The sequence below is a fragment of the Choristoneura fumiferana genome, chromosome 29, assembly GCF_025370935.1.
Source record: "Choristoneura fumiferana chromosome 29, NRCan_CFum_1, whole genome shotgun sequence".
NCBI classification, from domain to species: Eukaryota; Metazoa; Arthropoda; class Insecta; order Lepidoptera; family Tortricidae; genus Choristoneura; species Choristoneura fumiferana.
The window spans coordinates 5,885,172-5,907,353 of record NC_133500.1 but is presented as its reverse complement, the minus strand read 5'-3'; the positions used below and the strand labels follow the sequence as shown (position 1 = coordinate 5,907,353).

General features: G+C 37.9%; 1 pseudogene; it reads right to left on the bottom strand.

Moving 5' to 3' along the window:
• Positions 1–21,535, bottom strand: part of LOC141444069 (uncharacterized) — a 41,454-nt pseudogene extending 19,919 nt beyond the window's left edge.
• Positions 21,536–22,182: the final 647 nt, after the last annotated feature.

The following is a 22,182-nucleotide window of genomic DNA, read 5'->3' as shown; positions in this document are numbered from 1 at the left end:
AAGTGGTTAGAGAATCTGTACGAAGCTTGAGGTCCCGGGTCCGATTCCCAGCCGGGGCAGATATTTGTATGAATAATACGAATGTTTGTTCTCGGGTCTTGGATGTATAATATGGTATACCTTCACTTGATCGAATTTCATTTGCCCGAATTTTCATGTGCTATAATATTCAACCGCCTTTATTGTTTGTTATAAATTCATTTTCACTACTCATTGTTTTACCATATTAATCAAATGACAGAATCTTATTTCCATAATATTAATTTCAATAATTTTCATTTTCATAATCATTGTTTCAGATCATTTAGACGACCAGATGGCCTAGTGGTTAGAGAACCCTCTTGTTCTGAGAGGAGGCCTGTGCCCAGCAGTGGGACGTATATAGGCTGGGATGAGACTACGAGGCCCTATAGGGCCTGCTACGTTCTGCTTCAATGAGAGCGCACCCTAAGACGTAATGACTCCGCAGTATAAACACGCACGAGTCTACCGCTAACCGCAAACGATTCGAATTCATTTAAGCACTCATACAAAGCTATGCAAATACAATCAGGAACACAAGTGGTCGCAACTCTTGTGTCTCGTTAATTGAGATATGTGCGAAAGAGACACAGTTATACAGTCAAAAATTTTGTTAGGAAGTGTATACCCGCGGCTGCGCACGCGTAAATCGCAGATCCAGAACTGCAGAGGAACTGAAATACTAGTCCGCTGATGATGCTTCGGCGGAGAGAAGCGAAACACGTGTCCGGGATCTTGTTTATGGTTGTGGTGGTGGTGGTTCTCTTGGTGGTGGGTTCAGTTACGTTTGCGTTGATTATTTACGTTTTTAAAAATAAAAAAAGACGACTAGTGCGCAAGCATTGTGTGTGTGTGTGTGTGTATGTGTGTGTGTGTGTGTGTGTGTATGTGTGTGTGTGTGTATATACGTGTGTGCGTGCGTGCGTGCGTGTGTGTGTGTGTATCTTTATCTATTGTTTGCAGATGTGTGCCAGCAGGAGAAAGAATTATCTGACAAGAAGTAGGGCCTCCGTTTTTTTTAGAACATAGTGGGAGCAGCCACCCTTTTACGATCACTTTAACTTTATCAGTCGTGCAGTATTGCATCCTATGTATTTTTTTGCAGATATAATTATATATTCTCCGGTGCATATAGTTTGGCGAGCGCTTAGCCAGGGCTGATCTGTAACTAGGTAAAGGGACTCGAAACACACGTTTGGCCAGGAGTTGTGAGTAGATAGGTAAATATATAACCACCACATGCGCTCTAGCTACTGCTATTAAAATGTATAGCCGCCTTACGCTCAATAGTTTAGAGTACCGATAAATGATGTTTGTTGGGAAAAAAAAACCACCTGTCAAAAAGATCGAGTCAAAGACACATAAATTATGTTTTATTGTTTTTTATTCTGGACTATGGAACAACCCGTATACGACCGGACTATCGTAATTCGGCGGTAAAGAAAACTCTTTCATATTTTTAAACTAATTGATGCTACTTAAAAATCTGATATTTTTTTCTGTTAATTAGAAAGGTTATTCCTATCGAAAAAAAAAATTTCAAGCGTTTCTGAAATTTCCATCCATTCCCCATTGGAACCAGTCAATTTGAATGTTACCTCGATATTTATTCTACTTTAGCCGTTGTATACACTTTCTGTTTTATGAGCGTGAGCGAGAAGGAAAATAGCCGTGACGATTGTTTGATTTCCGTGGAATACCTGTCGGTGATGTTTGTTAGTAGTGTTGGGATGATGTCGATAAAATTATAGTTTTCTAGTTTTTGCCAGTGACTTCGTTCGCATTATAAATTCAAATCTGTGGTGAGTTTCTTCATCTAAGTATTTGAAGTACAGAATATTCAAAACTTTCGTCCCCTCTATAGGTACTCCTTTTAGGAGTTGATTTTTTTTTTAAATTGTGATACAATTCTTTATTATAATTAAAACTAAATTCTTAGGCTGACCGTACAGTCGAGCAAACTGAATTACGTACCAGGGTACGATGAATGGGATGTCAACATGACATTAGTAGCACAAAGGTTTTACCCCAGTACCTATACATAATATATTGTTTATAGTTAAATTATATGGACTTCCGAAAAGTAACGCCTGATTCAATAAATTAACTATTCAATACACTATCGAAAATAATAAGAAAAAGGTTAGTAGTCGTCACAGGGAACCGAAGAGAAGAGTTAGCAATTTCCTCGGACAAAGAAATAGCGTATTAGCTTAGCTATTCAAAGAGGAAACATAGCCATAATCTTCGTGATCCTGCCTCAGGTGGCTGTTTTAAATAATTTGCTGTAGTTCTAGTTTTTTTTTGTTTTATTAACCCCTGACGCAGTTTGGCCGCTATGTGTGTATGTCTCTGGCACCGTAGCTCTTAAACGGGTAAACTGATTTGAATGCGGTTTATTTGTTTGAAAGCAGGTTTTCTAGCGATGGTTCATAGACATGTTTTATCAAAATCGGTTTAGCCGTTTTTGAGATATTTACTAGTTACTTCAAATTGATAATGTCAGGGGTTTTCCAACTTTTTGTTGGTTAGGTTATGTAGGTATTTTATGTTTAGGATAGTATTATGTAAATATACTCAGCGGCACAAAATTTGGCCCACCCTTCATACAAAATTACCGATTCTGCATACATTTGAGGGCCAGATTTTTTGCCGCACAGTATAGTTATAATTTAATTGTTATTTAGTGTTTTTTCATACTTTTAATGCATTCCAAAAAAGTCTTTTATCGATATCGATAAACGTACATCTGGCATCTTATCGATACTGAACTATCGCAGTGGCAATCCGACCCTTTGTTTCTATTTCCGTCGATGACACAGGCGACGCCGCATCTGCGGAAATCAAGCGACCGGTAGTTACGCTGCTGTTCTTTTGTACATCGGCGTAAGTTTTGACGGCGTAACACAAGGTTGTCCACGAAATAAGCGTAAATAAACAAGGGGGCGAGATTTTACCGTAATCTTAGGGTCGATATATCCGTATACATAGCTGCCTGAATAGCTCATTTGAATTTGTATGTGTGTATTTGACTACTTATTATCCTACTGTTAAAAAACATGGCCTTTGTGGTCGAAAAGATCCCGAATGGAGCCCGCTGATCGGCAAGTGCAGCGTAAGATGTCTACCAACGAGATGGACTGACTGAAGAACTGGTTGGTCTTGAGGTTCTTGAGGCCAACAGCTTGAGGTCTATGGGCATATGTCCAACCGGAAATGTCCTACAGCTAATATGAGGATGAAAAAACAGCTAAGTCTAGAAACGTGAAATTTTGTACGGATTAAGAACTTCCTTCTTAACTTTTTTATACGATTAATATTAAACGTTAGCAGTGTAAAATATCTGCACAAACTCCCTGTTACTTTATCAGGGAGTTAACTGTCCGTGAACAAGTCTGTCTAACGTTTTTGCAGTTCCACGACTGCCCTAAGACCTTATCATTTAACAAATAAGAGCTAATATCGTTTGGCAGGACCGCAAAAGCCTGGTTAACTTTAAAGCATTGTACATTTAAAGAAAAACAAGAGATAATTTTTTCTTGTTTATCATTTATAGCTTTTGTTCAAAGAATTGTTAAGATAATGTTTTAATGTTCATTTTGTTATTGTTATCAGTAGAAATGATGATACATACATACATAGGTACATAAAATCACACCTTTCACCCAACGGGGTAGGAAAAGACTACATCCTTCCACTTGCTACGATTCTGGCATACAACTCTCGTTTCCTCTACATTCATCAATCTTTTCATGCATGCACGTCGGTTTAGAGTACTCCTGACCCGACCTTTCTTCAGAACGCCCTCAATTTGATCGTGGTACGGTTGACTAGGCCTTCCTCTTCCAATCCACCATCTTGCTCGTTAATCCTTCCGTGAAGCAGCAGTGCTTGCACTGTTGTGTTTCGGCGTGGAGAGTAAGACAGCCGGTGAAATTACTGGCACTTGAGGTATCCCATCTTAGGCCTCTAGGTTGGCAACGCATCTGCAATCCCCCTGGTGTTGCAGGTGTCTATGGGCGGTGGTGATCTCTTACCATCAGGAGACCCACTTGCTCGTTTTCCATCCAATCGAATAAAAAAAAAACGTTCCAAACGACATGAAGATAGGATATTTAAACACCAAAGTACCTGTGGATCGAGCTTCGTTCGGGCTGTCGGGCAAAAACATAATATCACGCGAGATTCTCGAAATATATATAGATATAGAAGAATTGTTCTTTAAAAGGTGTAAGATTTGATCCAAATTTGTCTAGCCGTTTGAGCTTGAAAAGGTAACACGCACACGCATCATACACAACGTTATTAACCTCTCTATGAAAATTACGTGTTTTATCTGTTACGGTTCCCAAAAGGCAGACAGACGGACAAATAATGAAGGTAGTCATAGTAGTAGGGTCTCTTTTGCACTGTTTAGCTATGGAACTCAAAAAAAACGGCCAATAGCGTGTCGGATACGCCCAAGATAGGGTTCCGTAGCCGTTACTAAAAAATCAAGTAATTCATATTTAAAAAAAAGTGTTTCGTGCCTTATCTTCCAAGATTAGTTATATTTCATACTTATATTGATATTTACTCTTAAACTATTAATAATTCTCAAGCAAACTTAGCTGTTATAGTTTTCTTCTGAATATAACATATTTTGTTTATTGAAAGTCTTTGTAAAATTAAAAATATTTTTAGCACTGATAGTCTCTGAGAAAGTCCGGACGGACGGACAGACAGACAGACATGACAAAACTATGAGGATCAATTCCTTATTTTGCCATTTTAGCTACGGAACCCTGAAAACGAACAGTCGGTAGAGTAATTAATATGATTCCATAGGTCTCGTTCGTACTGTTTAGCTACGGAACCCTAATAAGGTTCTCGCGTGGAATGGAGCCTAATTAGGCTGAAGGCTGAACCGGAAGTGGTCAGTAACATTTCCGGTGACCGTTTCCGGCGACTGAGTAATGGCAAAGGCATTTTTATATCAGCCGTTATATTCGTACAAATTGGACATTAAAATATGGTTATTATAAATCTGAAAAAAAATAGCGCTGACCTAGACCGGTTATAATTATAAACACATAAATATTTAAACAATAATCTATGCTCAGCGGTACAAAATTTGGCCTACTACATATCTACCTACAAAATCGGACGACCGGATGGCCAAGTGGTTAGACAAATACGTTGAGGTCCGGGTTCGATTCCCGGCCGGGGCAGATATTTGTATGAATAATACGAATGTTGTTTTCGGGTCTTGGATGTTTAATATGTATTTATCTATATTAGTATGTTTATTCGTTGCCTAGTATCCATAGTACAAGCTTTGTTTATTTCGGGACTAGGTCAATTGGTGTCCAGTGTGTCTTATATATCTATCTATTTATTAAAATAATATTAATTTCATACATTTGAGGGCCAGGTTTTTTTTCCGCTAGTTTATATTTAATTACATGAATCTATCGGCTACTATTCAATATTAAATTTTGATCAACTATTTCTCATTAATTACATACAGATAAATAAGCTGTGATAGTTTTCTTTTTAAATTTGTACTACTATTACTTACGATTTAAAAAAAATCGAGGTTACGCTTTAATAGCTTGTGGAGGGGGAGGGCACTTGAGTTAACCAAAAAAACTACTATTATGCTAAAAACTACCATTATAAACTAATCACTTTCGAAAAAAAATCTTTGCAAATGTATTATTTAAAAACTCTATCCTATCTCACACCTTATTGGTTAAAACGAGGATAAATATTATCCCGCCTTTTCGAGTAGGGAAACCTTAAAAGTTATTTATTTTTATTTTCTTCGGCCCCTTTGTCCACGTATCGAATTAATATATATACCCATCCCTATAAAATAAAAGCTTTCTGGCACTAACAGTCTCTAAGCTAAGCCTCGGACGGATGGATAGACAGACGAACGGACAAAGTGAAACTATAAGCACTCCTCGTAGGTGTACTAAACCCTAAAACCGCAGATGAATTGTAATCCATCTTTTTCTAAGTCGGTTGCGATCTAAAATATTTACATTCCCAGAATAAAACTTGGCAATTTATCTTCAGACACAACCGCAGCCAACAGAGCCTAATTAAAGCCCTCGTGTTTACATGGTATCCCTGTTTAGTTTGTTTAGGACGAGCAATGTGTTATGTATATCATAATTACTAATATATGTGGTATTCATTTAATTACGAGTCAAAAAACACACGCACTCAAATATGAAGATGAATAGCCATTTTTTTAAATATTATTAATGCCAAGATTGGTTTTTGGAGTCTTTTTGTATTTTTTATTTAAACTCCAAATTTTGTTACTTTTACGGTCATCCCGTAAAATCCACATCGAAAATACGAACTGAAACATAGATGCACAGAAGAACCAGAAAAAGAGACCAGCGCTGGGAATCGAACCCAGGTCCTCAGCATTCCGTGCTGCGTGCTATACCGCTACACCACCACTGCTCCAGTGTATTTTCGATGTGGATTTTACGGGATGGCCATAAAAGTAACAAAATTAGGAGTTGAAATTAAAAATACCACTGGAATCCAGTGGTGTTGTAGCGATATAGCACGCAGCACGGAATGCTGAGGACCAGGGTTCGAATCTCAGCGCTGGTCTCTTTTTCTGGTTTTCTGTGCATCTATGTTTCAGTTTGTATTTTCGATACTAATAATGCCATTATCATCATTCCGAGTTGATTTAAAAAATACATGGTTAAAAGGCCGGCAGCGGACCAAATACTCTCCTTGAGTAGCTGGTACTCATGGCGGTGGGGATCATTTCCCAGATGACCCGCTTGCTCGTTTTCCTCCCTCTCATAGTAAAAAAACATATGTCCGATATTTTTTTATAAATCTAACTATTTATGTATTTTTAAGAATCTGAATTATTATCGATAACGTTTATTCCCCTCACTATATAGTGGCCATACTTAACCATAAATGCCTATTCGAACCAAAGACAATTGCAAAGGTATAAATGACCGCAGACACGAGATATTGTAGAAATTCGGGCATTCGCTTAGTTGATTGGTCACAAAATTCTGATAATGTATCGATACAATTTATCGATATTTTACTAGCAAACATGGAAAGCTAGATGATTCAGTGCTGAGACTGCTGAACTGATGTCGTTCAGTTTGACGAGGATGATCTATGTTTTAATTATTAAGTGTTATATGCCACATCCAGTATTATTGTTGTTTTTTTAAACAGAAAATATTTAAGTTAACTTGCGACATACATTTCCAGATACAAAACGTAGAACTCTTTGTTACAAAATTCCGCAAATCCTCTTGAGTTTTCAGAAGACACTAAGTTTGTTTAATTTCGAAATAGATTTCTGTAAAAGTTACGATGCAAATTTATTTAATTTTTACTTATAGAAACTAACTTTCTAGAATAAGCTATCCAGGGATATAACGCGTAAAATGATACTTTCAAGAAATAAATATAATTTCAGCAAGTTACGAAGTCCAAGTTACGCAGCTTGAGGTCCCTAATTTTAGCCTTTTAAAATCTATTGGTGTAATTGTATTCAGTATTTATTTATTGCAACACTTTTTACAATAAAATTGTGTTGTAACTAGCACTCGGTTTAGCAACCTTGCACAGCAGATATACAAGTAGTTAGTTAACGCGCATTTTCTTTAAAATATTTAGTTTTTTAGGTCCACTTCTTTATAATAGGTTGAATTCGAGGCTAGACTTAGAAAAAACTCCAACTCCCTACAAAACATGTCGTACGATGACACAGAGAAGTTACTATAATATTTTATAGTGAAATAATTTTTGTTTTATATCACTAAATTGTCGTATTATTATCGGTATTTTTATTATATTTATGCAGAATATAAGAATTTAATCATAACGTAACTTATACTTTGATGTTAGGTTAGTATTAAGAAAACTGACAATATTATCATTGTTTAATTTGGAAAAACGAGGTCCTTTTGTAGTTGATTAAATTATATCTAAATAATATTAGAATTATTTGCCTGAAACACAGGGAATCCTAGTTCAGGCCTTTCTTGTAAATATTTCACTTACAGTATGTTTTAGTTCTTAAGTTAAAAATGATGTAAAATGAGTTTTTTGAAAAAAATTATATTATGCTAATAAACATTTTGTATATGTATATGTGATGTAGAGACTCGGTCTGGTGTGTCCAAGCGCGGGCCGCTCGTCCACCGCACTAATTGCACTCCGCGTAATGGCGTCTCGGACGACGCGTTACGAGGCCTATTCTGAATGTTTTAAGTGATCATCCCAACTTAAAGACGTCCCACTGCTGGGCACAGGCATAGTTTTAGGAAAAATGGGAAAAATCCGAAAAAATGGGAAGTGTAGATTAGAGACTTTTTTTCAATTACTCCCGTAAGAAGCCGGGGCGGATTGCTAATTAGTTATAAATCAAATACACAAAAATGTCACGGACAAAACGGATGTCACGATACTAGCTTAGGTACATTCTTTGTCATCCAGTTTTAAATGTGACAGCTGGAAGCTCTATTGTACAGTCTGTTATCGGCAGCCAGGTTTTTTTAAGGGAGGTTAAAGTAACGTATTTCTTTAATTAATAAAGACTTTGACTTTGACTACAGACCTTGTTAACTTTCTAACAAAATTTTAATTACCAGCAATGTACACCAAAGTAAATTGACAAGTACGTGTAAATGACAGCCGACAGATACTTTGATTCATCATCATCATCATCCCAGCCTATATACGTCCCACTGCTGGGCACAGGCCTCCTCTCAGAACAAGAGGGTTTGGGCCATAGTTCCCACGCGGGCCCAGTGCGGATTGGGAACTTCACACACACCATTGAATTGCTTCGCAGGTTTGTGCAGGTTTCCTCACGATGTTTTCCTTCACCGCAAAGCTCGCGGTAAATTTCAAATGTAATTCCGCACATGAATTTCGAAAAACTCAGAGGTGCGAGCCGGGGTTTGAACCCACGACCCTCAGCTTGAGAGGCGATAGGTCAAACCACTATGCCACCACGGCTTCTATACTACAGATACTTTGATTATTACTTGTCAATTTACTTTGCTGTACATTGCTGGCAATTATAATTTTGTTAGAAAGTCAACAAAGTCTGAATTTTAGTTTATTAATTAAATTAATGTCATGGTAAAGTTACGGAAATACGTTACTTACCCTTAAAAAAGCATGGCTGCGGGTACCACACTGTATAAATAAATACTCGGAAGTGTGCAAGGACTTGTGCAAGGTCCGCCCGGATTGCTACCACCATCTTGCTCGCTAATCCTGCCGTGAAGCAGCAGTGCTTGCACTGTTGTTTCGGCGTGGAGAGTAAGACAGCCGGTGATATTACTGGCACTTGAGGTATCCCATCTTAGGCCTCTAGGTTGGCAACGCATCTGCAATACCCCTGGTGTTGCAGATGTTTATGGGCGGTGGTGATCTCTTACCATCAGGAGAACCAGTTGCTCGTTTGCCATCCATTCGAATAAAAAAAAAAAAGTCAGCATAAATGTTTTCAACGCTCCATTCTGTCACACGATGTAGAATGAGGGTAGAAAGAGATGACAGTAAATGCGATCGCGAGCATCCGCGCGTTAGACGATCCTCATTATCATTATGGTGACCAAAAGATAATCTAATCTTGTATGTATGCCTCTTCCCTCTTCTTCCACTCTTGGCAATCTTCCCGTCTTATCCAGTCTCGACCTCAGTGCCGTTGAATGTCATCCATCCAGCGCTGTGGTGGTCTCCATTCTCCAGACGACCAGATGGCCTAGCGGCTAGAGAACCTGACTACGAAGCTTGAGGTCCCGGGTTCGATTCCCGTGCCGGGCAGATATTTGTATGAAAATCTCGGGTCTTTAATATGTATTTAAGTATGTATTATCTATATAATTATATTTATCCGTTGCTTAGTACCCATAACACAAGCTTTGCTAAGCTTACTTTGGGACTAGGTCAATTGGTGTGAATTGTCCCGTAATATTTATTTATTATTATTAATTAGGGCTCATTTTGTCCAGCGAATCTCATTCCCGCGATGTGCCCTGCCCATGCCCACATTTTCCTTGGCATGACATCCATACCTTAGTAGGTATAGTACCTAGTCACCACGCCGCGCTAGTAGCCGTATGTAGTAAGCAATACGGCTACCTGTACAGTTTACTGTCGGAATGCTTCGGAATACGGCCGCGGCGTCTCAATCAAGCGGTGGCCACTTCGAGACATGTAATCGCTATTACGTGGCGTTTGTAATTTCGTTCCTGTCCGCAGGCGAGAGATGGCGTTGTTGCTACATAGTGTAACTCCTAAACACAGTGTGTACTCCTAGTCTTTATTTTCCTAGAAAATTCAGAAAAGTTTTTTAATTTCAGGCAACCGGCATTTCACCGGTGCTACTGCTATTTTCTAATGTTACTACGAAAAACTGTCGAGTAAAAGACAGTTTTAAAACACTTTGGCCATTGAACGGTAACTAACTAATAGTTTATATGCTAAAATAGTGTTATAATGAGTAACCGATCATAGATCTATGGAACTGGTGGTAGCTAACATGAATAATTTGTGAACTAAAAGACTTTCTTTGCTCACCCGCGGCCTTATGATAGCTAAGTTTATGCAAAATATGCGTGTTCATGCAGTTTCTCCACCTCCACACTGTAAGAACACACACACATCACACAAACCTCACTAAACTGACGCGTTTCGAACTCCACCAGAGCTCATCTTCAGAGCAACACAACCGCACACCATGCTTACCGATGTTAGACTAACAAACCATACCAACCGTTTTAATTTGACACTGTAACTTCCTAAGTATCCTACCTAATAACCTTTATTTTTTTTCTCTAACAAAACATAACTACCCGCAAAATATTAACACATTTTAATCGTCATATAAAACTACTTTGATTTTTTATTTATTTACTGTTAAGGCGTGTTTTATAAACTGCCATTGCTGAAATTAGCGGTAGCAAGGGAGGTGATACTAAATTTACCTGCTCATTAATAATAGACCCCATACTATTGCACCTAATTATCTCCATGCATTCTAGAACATCGAGACGAAACCCCTTGCCGCAATAATGTAACACTTAATATGAACTTGAGCCTAATAAAGAATGATTTCATTGATATTGACCTCCGCAAAGTAACGCCTGATTTAATAAATTATGCTATACACGTGCAATCTGTGGGTCAGCTACACGCAGAGGGTCTTCAACGCCCTCCGAGTACAGTACAACAATGCCTTCAGGTTATTGTTGGGGCTCCCGCGATACTGCAGCGCACGCGCAGGGGTTCAGCGCCGCCTCGCTCATGGCTCATGGGTCATGGGTCATGGGTCATGGGCACCAACACCATCCTGAGGGTCATCAGCGAGAAGCCTGACTGTCCCATCTTGAGGCACTGGGTACGAGCACATGTGCTTGTGCCAGGTGCTCCTCAAAGTGGCAGATTGTACTAACGCTTATATGGACTCTGTCTGCAATAAACCGTTTTTTTTTTCATAATAGTTTCTCACAAATACCGATAGCTGATGACCTGGTTAATGTAAGTAAGTAGGTAATCATTTATTGCATATAAGTAGGGTTTGCAGGAGGGCTGATACATGGAAAGAACATACAAACATTCTTGCAAAAGAAAAAACAACAGTGAAAAACAATAACAATAGTAGCAAGTTCATGAACGTACATTAACAGCTCTTCATACACAATATATTTTCACTGGCTCCTACGTCTCCGAGAGAGTGAAATACATAGTGAGCGCGAGAAGTACAACAGCAAATTCAGTCTTAAGTTAAGTAAGTTTATAATGTAAAGTTAAGACTCTTTAACTTTACATTATAAAGCCGCGGGTTCACGGTGGCTGCAGGCCGCTTCCAACCGAAGCAACTGGAGGTCTATGGGGGAGGCCTATGTCCAACAGTGGACGTCCTACGACGATGACGATGATAATGATGATGAAATACCGATAAAATTTATTTACATTCGTTTCTTCTTTGCAGTCTGAGAAATTAAAAGTATTTTAATTTAAATAAAAAATCAACCTATAAACATTTTTTTAATGAGGTAATCCAATATGTCCATCAATCTTCCAAAACGAATTTTCCGGCCCTTAAACGCAAACTTGAAACCTTTTAAAACTAACAAAATTAAAAAACAATCTCGCTAAATCGAACGTAAATTTTAATCGACTCTCAATTATCGATGATTCGCATCCCTATCGATTAGTGTTGTGATGGAATAAATTACAGTAACAAAATTAAGTCGAAAGTCAGATTGACGAATCGCTGGATCGATTGATGCTTAATCGAATCAGGTCTGTTGTCGACGAAGGCGCGTCTCTATAGATTAGTGCTGCGCTCCGAGGATTCGATTATCGACATAGTGAGTGAATTGCGTTTGACTATCGCGGCTTTTAATTTTGAAGCCACGATATTCTTTCAATATAAGAAAGCGGAAAACGTATGTATAATTATGATTAACATTTTTAATTGCATAATCTCCTCGCGTCCTACTCACACGTCTTCTCTCAAAATGAACACGCACAAAATTGATTTTTTTCGTAGGTATGTGCATGTGTCCTCATGAGGTTTCCTTTGCAGTAAAGTTCAATAGTACATTGTGTCTTCTAATAGAGTCTCGTTCGTAATTCCTTATTTACCGCCCAAATAAGGAATTACGAACGAGACTCTATTAGAAGCCCGAAGTCGAACACTGAGGGCTTTAATGAGTCGATGTTCGTAATTCTAGTACCTCCCGTGCGACATACAATGTTTTTCATCACATTTGCGAGTAAAATTTTATATTTCTAAAAGAAAAAATATAATTGTTCCAAATATTGGCGATAGTTTAGGTTGCGCTCTTGGTAGCGCTGCTCTCCGCCGCAACGTGCGTGTGCATGTGGTCCTGCAGCAGCGCGCGCAGCGCCATCAGTACGGGCACTGACTCATTGACCGACCTTGGGCTTCATGACAAGACAATGTGTACGCGCAATGACTCATTTGCCGACCACGGGTTTCATGACAAGCACATTAAGGTCGAGGGCTTTATTTGGGGGGTTGCAACCAAGGTAGCCTGCATTTTTCGACACTGTTTACGAGCAAGTGTGATGAAAAAGTTATTTCGCACATAATGAAAAACACACCGAGGTGCGAGCCTGAGTTTGAACCCACGACCCTCTGCTTGAGAAGCACAAGTTAAACCACTAGACTTCCACGCCTTCCCGTAGTTAAATACAATGCTTTTATTTATGCTCTTCATGACATTTAAAATAGTCAATCATTTTTCTCTTCTATTCTTCTCATTACAATACCTAGGTGTATTTAGCTTATTTTTTTGTTCGTCAATTAAACAAAAAATCCATACTAATATTATAAATGCGAAAGTGTGTGTGTTTGTGGGTTTGTGTGTTTGTATGCTTGTATGTTTGTCGAAACGGAGCGACGGATCGACGTGATTTTTGGCATAGAGATAGTTTATGGGCCACAGAGTGACATAGGCTACTTTTTAACCGGAAAAATGCACAGTTCCCGAGGGAACAGCGCGCGATAACCGAACTAAACGCGGGCGAAGCCGCGGGCAGAAGCTAGTAGTTTATATCTCTGTATTATTTTGTTTAATTTTTACACTTTAAATAAAAACTTAAACAAAACTTGGAGTGATTAATAGTACGAGTATATAGAACAGGTATCGATAATTGAGTTTGTCGATAGAGGAACTCCCTACCTGTCATAACATTTTGCCATTTCTATGCCCGATCACCTGTAAACTATTTTTTCATCACACTTGCTGTAAACAGTGTCGTAACATGCAGGCTACCTTGGTTGCAACCCCAAATAAAACCCTCGACCTTAATGTGCTTGTCATGAAACCCGTGGTCGGTCAATGAGTCAGTGCCCGTACTGATGGCGCTGCGCGCTCCTGCTGCAGGACTACATGGACCACCACATGCACACGCACGTTGCGGCGCATGCCGAGGGAGGGGAAGGTAGAGGGCGACGCTGCCAAGAGACAGCTAAGATATCGCCCATATTTGGAAGAATTATATTTTTTCTTTTACAAATATAAAATTTTACTTGCAAATGTGATGAAAAACATTGTATGTCGCACGGGCGGTACTAGAATTACGAACATCGACTCATTAAAGCCCTCAGTCTTCGACTTCGGGCTTCTAATAGAATCTCGTTCGTAATTCCTTATTTACCGCCCTCAAGACACAATGTACTATTGTAGGTTAGCTTTTACTTCGACTACGAATACGTTTAGAATAATGCGTTTGAATAAATTATTGTTTCAGTAAACGCTAGTTTTATAGCCACACCACCTCATTGCGCGGACAAAGTGATTTTGGGGTGATATTAAAGATTTTCAAACGAATTCTCTTTACAGCGGACGGTTATTTAGGTACACTTTTTTTATTCGACAAGATGGAAAACGAGCAAGTGGGTCTCCTGGTGGTAAGAGATCACCACCGCCCATAAACATCTGCAACACCAGGGGTATTGCAGATGCGTTGCCAACCTAGAGGCCTAAGACCTTCTTTCTCTCCACGCCGAAACACAACAGTGCAACTGCACTGCTACTTCCCGGCAGGATTAGCGAGCAAGATGGTGGTAGCAATCCGGGCGGACCTATACTTTCCGATCTTTACGTAATAGTACGTACAGTCGAATGCAAAAATATACAGCCATAGCGTCAAAATATGTGGGTATACCTTATGTTTAGTGGGATAAATGTGTATAGATATTTATGATTTCTTGGTGACGTATATTATTGAAGGGCGTCGCCAGCCGGTGGCCCATGAGGGGGCAAGTTGATATGGAGAATGAGAAAAGTAAGATTGTAGGTATTTATTGGAATTGGTGAATTCATTCGAGTTTCGTTTCGACGTACAGGAATGATCGATCAAGCAGGTCAAGTCAAAGACTTAGGACTTTGGTTTTGGCAACTTTTACAGCCCTGGTGACGCCCATGATGTTATTTAAGTATGCTTTTGACCGTACATTGCGTCTCAAGGGCAGTAAATAAGTAATTACGAACTGTTAGAAGCTTTGTAATTCCTACACCGCCCATAAAATAAGTATATTTTAGGCTAATGTTTATCATCACATGCATATGTGAGAAACAAACCTTTATTTCATAGCCATGATGAATCTTTTTTTTCTAATATATAAAAATGAACTACGGACAACCAATACGCAATTACGGAATGGTAGCCAAGACTGAGTCGAAGAATGGTGGGCAGACCACCGCGGCACCGGCCCGTTGGTCGGATGCCCTCTGGCAGGCGGTTGGTAAACTGTGGATGAGACTAGCACCGGACTGACCTGAAATGTATATTTCAGAACTAAATTATTGTTATTATTATTTTAAAATTTATGACGGTGGAAGCATTCTACACTTCCACTGAACGTAGATATAGTTAGTGTTTAGTATTGTAACTAAGGGACCCCATACATCCCTGTATTATTATTTTTATTATTTTTTGTATTTTTTTTCTTTAATTGTATAATATAGTTTTTAAGTATTTTATTTGTAATTATATTATTATGAAATAATGACTTTCTGCCAAGTTTCTTGCGGCGCATTCTTCTTGGCAATGATGGTCTTTCCGAAAGCGCTGGTAGTTTAAAAAATGACGTGTAAAAGTGCCCATGCCTATTTACTGAATAAATCATTTGAATTTGATTGGGCAAAGTGGCTTGAAAATAAAGAGGCCTTTACCCAGCAGTGGGTGGATGTGGGCTGATTTGATTGATTGATAAAAATGAATCCCTATTTCCCTTGGTCACGGCATCACGCGTGATCGGCTGGACTGATTTCGCTAATTCTTTTTTTGTTGAGTTTGCTATTGTCAGGACAAGGTTATTATAAAAGGAGATTTAGAAATTAAAAAAAAAAAACTACACCGGGGGCGAAGCCGCGGGCACCAGCTAGTTTTAAATAAAATTAAATAACTGTCAAATTTAAATAATATCTTCAAACCAGTTACTAAGAATTGTTATTAATTAATTAAATAATAATTAAATATTATCATGGGACACTGGACACTAAAAGCAAAATAAAGCTAAAATGTTTTGATTTTGATTTTTTGAGTATAATATTTAAAATGCCTCTTAGATGGTGCCTTTTTATAGTGGGGTATATTTATGTAGTTTTTATTTATTTTGTTTCCTATCATATTGCTTTATCTTGTGTTGTGTTCCTAAATATAAATAAATAAATCCTTTCAGATAGATACAATAAAAAATTTAAATTAAAATGTCAATGTGGAACTCAATGTTTATAAAATGGGTCACAACTCATAGGTATGACCAGAATACACTACTAAAACATTAGGAATTTCTAGTACAAAATATAGAACAGGTATTGGGTGGGGAATACGTCATATAAAATGTATGGAGCAATCGATAAAATGGCTGCACTCCCATTTCCGGTGCAGCTCGGGAAAACGATATTCTAGTTTTCTAAATTATGAAAAACTAACCCTTTATCTGTTGTTTTGCTCGCTTAAACCAATAGATCATATATATCAGCCGTAGGACGTCCACTGTTCGGAATGGGCCCACCCTTGTAGACTTCCGGTTGCCTCGGTTGGAAACGGCTTCCATCCACCGTGTCGTCCGTCCACCTCATTAGAGGACGTCCTACGCTGCGCTTGCCGTTCCGCGGTCTCCACTCGAGAACCCTCAACGGCCATCTGTCCTCCGTGCTATATGGCCTGCCCATTGCCACTTCAACGACCTAATTCGCTTGGCTATGTCGGTGACCATAGTCCTTCTACGTATCTCTCCTTATTTCTGATTCTATAGATGTGACTGCTTAATTAAAATTCTGGTTTTCCACTAAATCGGCTAGCGTTCTCAATATCAATTTTTCGAAGTTAGAATTATAATACAATTCTTTTAACCTTTTATAGTTCAAACTAGCAAAACAAAGTACTTGTCTAAATTTAGCTGTCATAATCAAGCTTTTGATGTAGAACACGTTGAATATCTATCAAACACGACTTAAAAAAAACATAATCAAACTAATAGAAGCTTAAATTATTTAAGACTCTGAAGAAGTCTTGTGTAGTTATTTCTGTAATGCAACGGCAACCAAAGGAATTCTGCCGACAGCTAAATTTGAATGCGAGCTGATAGGCAAAGCTTTGCAGCTCGCGTCGAACGGAACTGCAACTTCAGGTGATTCAGGCTACAACGCAGGGTTACCAATAATAACTAAATAACTAATAATTCAATAACTGAAAAGCTCAGACACACCAAATCATTTTGTCATTATAAATTAGTTGATCGCATTTATTTTCGAACACCTTCACCTTTTTTTTTAAATGTATAATGACCAGATCGCCGGCCCCGGGGAACAAAATGATAACTGCAAAAACCAAATTTTTCAGGAAAAATCAAAAACATGTTTTGCTCAATTGTGTCTTGTATATTAAACGTAGATAGTAAGTAATTAGCTTTATATAAAGTTAATTTTTCACTACATCTTAATATGTTACTGTGATACACGTGAAACGTGTCAAAAGAAAGATATTTAAGAAATAGTAACTTAGTCAAAACAGACTACTGACTATTATGCGTTAAGACGTATATCATTTTATTCGGTGTTTATCAGGATCTAACACTAATATTGTACCATTGGTGTATCATTTTATTCGACTACTTTTCAGTGTGAGCGGCGTTTAGGATAATAGTTCAATACCATTTATTCCCGTAATTATTAGAAATACTTTTTTTACTAAAGGTTTTTAGGAAAGTTTTATAATAAAAAATAATATGATAATCAACATTGCAATATATTACGAACGATTCACATAATACTAAAAACAGACAAAATTTCTTAAAATCAAAGTTTTTAATTATAAAACGGGCAACAAGACCACTAAAATTTAAGTATATATTTTAGTCTCAACCATTTATAGTTTAATTAAAATCAAATAACAATAAACGCCAGTTTCATAAAGTAACCAAAAATAAAAGATTTTTTTTCAAAGACTTCAAGTTTAAAGTATTTAAAATCACACAAAATAATCTACGAATTTGGTATTATTTTTTATCAGTCTAATAATGATTATTAAATCAGTTATTTAATTGTACATTAATTATCCTTAATTAACATTAGGTAAATCAATCGTCATCATCTTCCCTCTTGGTTTTCATTAATTGCAGTGACGCTCAGGGAGTCATAAAAGCCATGGTAATGGGCTGGAATGTCTCCTGACTTGCAAAGACTGATGAGATCGTCATATAAAGCCTTACTTATAGGCAAGGGCTCTGAACCAGAACTTGCAGTTCAAAATCGGAGGCAGAATTTGGGTTGATTAAAGGAGTTGCTGTTTGTCTTGTTCCCGCTTGCTTCTGTTTTTTGGACAGGTTCTATGTTCATTTGAGAATATTCAGAATCAAAGTCATATTATATAGTAAAATTGAGGGCTGTGAGCAAGCGACACTCACTTCCATTATTTGTGTCCATAATACTTTTTGCCCTTCCTCATTCTTAACCCATTTTTATTATTTATTAATTCTTTTATGTTATAAACTCCTTTTGAAGCATTTCTTTAACGTTATACTTTTCTCCGTTGACTTTCGCGTTCATAATGATTGTATACATTGGTCCGGGGTGTACACGACTCTATTTTTTAATTCCCGTTCAATGTTGGCGTGCATGGAGTCTCCCTCACTCTGGCCGTGGCCGGTCTCAAAAAACCTGTGTGTAATATTTAATTCCAATTTTTTGCGGCAAACATGTATAGAGAAATATAAATCGGTTTTATTTTGGCCGCAGCAACCGTCGGAGTAAAATGATAAATTTTTGATACCTCTTTGTTTTTCATTAAGTAGGAATTGCCATATACAGCTACCGATTTCATTAGCTCCTCGTTTTGCAACCTGAGCATGCCACACATAGCAATAGCCTTTACTTCGAATCGAATTATAAACAGTAAAATTGTATACCGGGTATTTTCTTTTGTAGTGGAACGTTCCAACTTCAGATTGTGGAAGGTTTAAGACTTTTTCTAAATCAAACACTGCTACGGTTGTCTTTGAAGGATCTGCCGATTTCTTTTCGTCTTTTTTTAATTTGGCGTACTCTCTCTTTATTTCTCTGGTGTTTGTCGTATTTTTCTTGCAGTTTCTTTTGAGTTTCAGGGTCAGCCTCTCGGTAACGCAAACATTTAGAGCACAAGTCCTTTTTGGGTTTAAAAAAGGAGTAGTTAAATCTGGTGTTGAAAATTGTTTCATATTGGCGTTTCGTACCCATTGGAAAATTGAAGTTCCCTTGTCCGAACCAAGCTTTGTAAAGGGATACATTTTTGAAATATTAAGCGTTCCGATAAGTACTGTCTTGTAGAGTCTTTTCTTATATAATGAGCTTCTACTGAGGGAAATAATTGGATATGCTGAGTAATATTCTTCTGTCTCGATATGCATTCGACGAGGCCTGTTGTTATGGCGTCCTCGGTTGTCATTCAAGGTTGCATTAGATTTGACCTTTTCTATTGCTGTGTAAACCGTTTGGTGGGAAATACTAAGAGTATTTATGAAAAAAGTCTACATACTGGTACTTTTGTGTATCAACTATAAAAAAGTATTTGATTGTTTGAGTTCGTGTTCGTGTTCGAACTATGGATATCCGTTTAATATCTTCAACTATTGTATGGTTCACGATGAACTGCCACTGTCGTTCATGATCTCCTATTTTATAATATTGCGCCATTAGTTCTCTCTTTGCTCTTGAGTAATCTTTTCGCCACATTTCTTAGTACACTTACAAGTAGGCTTTATTTTCTTTTTGGTAAATGATTTTTTGATCTACATAATAATAATAATAATAATAATAAAACTCTTTATTGCCAAAGTATAGGTAAACAAGTGGAAGTGGTGGAGTGGTACATCCTGTATATGCTTCCCTAAATTCTTTAATTTCTTGCTAGTCGAGTCTTGACTTGTGTCATTGTTTCGTTTCCGTTTCCTGGTAAGTTTCTTCTGTGTTAAGTCATGAATTGTACAGTCTCTTCAATCTCTGAGTCGGGCCGGACTACAATGATTATGGGTCTGATGATCAGGACTCTGATGGCTGGAAGCGTGATCGGACTCTGATAGTAGGACTGCGACGGGCTGGACTCTGATGAGTAGGACTGCAACGGGCAGGACTCTGACGAGCCTGGCTCTCATTATCAAGACTGTGACGGACAGGACTCTGAGGGTCAGGACTTTGGTGGCTGGGAGTATACTGCTCAAGACTATGATGGGCAAGAGTTTGATGTGGACTGTGCTCGGGGCTCTCATGGGCATTACTGCGACGGATAGGACTTTGGTGAACCGGGCTCTCATTGTCAAGACTGTGACGGGTAGGACTCTGAGGATCAAGACTCTGGTGGCTGGGAGTATACTGCTCAGGACTATGATGGGCAGGAGTTTGATGGGATGGACTCTGATTGGGACTTTGATGGGGAGAACTGCGACGAACAGAACTTTGCTGAACCGGGCTCTCTTTTGGCAAGACTGTGACGAGGCGGAGGACTCTGAGGGTCAGGACTCTGGAGGGCAGGTCTATACGTCATGCTCGAATTACCAACAATCGTTTTATCTGAGAGTACACTGCTACAATTACTATTCGTCTTTAATGTTTTATCTAAATCATTACCATCAAAAGGCGACGCTAGTTCTTGTTCTCGTCATCAAAAACACCTTTAGAATTAGACGGTGTTGACGGCTGTGGTCCTTAAGGAATATTTGACTTAGGCATCGTTTTGATTTTTATGAGAGGGTCCTATACGTTCATGTGTCGAGGTTGGTGTCAAATCAATAGAATGATTGGTGCGTGCTTCTGGAGTCCCGTTCAGTTGTTGATAAAAGTTTGAAGGTGATGCTATAAAATCCACAGAATTCAATACGAGGGAAATGTTCGATATAGTTGATGGTGTGCTTATTATGTTCTGAGAGGCTTTTGCTAAATAATCTGAGTCTCCTCCAATGCTTGAAGAACTCTTACTGCGCTGTAAATTTTGAAATCTCTCTGGGCTAGGCAAATATTCGGACACATCTGGTGAGAAATCTTGGTTCAATTCAAAATCATTTTCTTCACAATAATTTTTCTGTAGATGTTTGTCTTAAATCATATACATTATTCGTAGTCACTACATTTTATCTATCGAAGTTGCTATCGTCACATTTTCCCTTAGATTTCTTTCTGTAAATAACATTGGTTTTGTTAATTAAGGATCTTGTTAAAATTTATGTAAGCAAAGTTTAATTATGGTATAGAGCTGCCGTGAAACTGCCTAGTGGTAGTGAGTGATAAAGTTCCTAATCTTTAAGTCTTTAATTTACCGTACCTACTATAGAAAATAATTAAAAATATATGAACAAAATTCACAGAGAGACGTTTGTTTTGTCGATCACGCTTAAATTAAAAGGGTGCAATGCCAATGCATAAAACGTTTTAATATGTAAGTACTTACCAGTATTCTCATTATTTTGCTCTTTTTCAATCAGTTTAACATTATTCATAATAGTCATTAAACGCGATGTCCTTTGTTTGTTCATTGTCACTCACTGCACTTTTACTCCAATCACACCAATAATTATATAGTTTTAGCACTTAATTAATCGAAATCGAACACTAAAACGCCGACACAATGTTTTCGCAAATCGGTTTGAGAGCACACTGAGAGACATTCTGTTATTGTAAATAAACATTGCCACGTGCCTAGCACTTGAAATGCCGATATAGACCTACAATTTACATTCGTCCCGTGCAATGTGACAAAAGGAGATGACAATACGTTTTAGAGTTCCGTTTCAAATGCGTAGTTTTGGTGAGCGCCATTGTACGAACAGTATCTAGCGGTTTGCGACGAGAATAAAAAGATAACTGCGCATATCATTACTTTGCGATCAATTTTTGACGAGAACATAATGATATAGATGTTTTGTCATACGACGAGCTTTAAGTATTTTATGATTAAATTATTGTACATTTTTATTCTAGTTACATGGAAAATCAATAAAAATTTTGAAAAATATTGTAATTTTTTTTAATTTTGCCATTTACCGTACAAAATTTGTGTAAAAAATTGAGCAGGTGCATTGGCACCTACGGATTCTAAATATGGCATAAAAATAAAACTAGATAATGGCGGTTATCATTTTGTTCC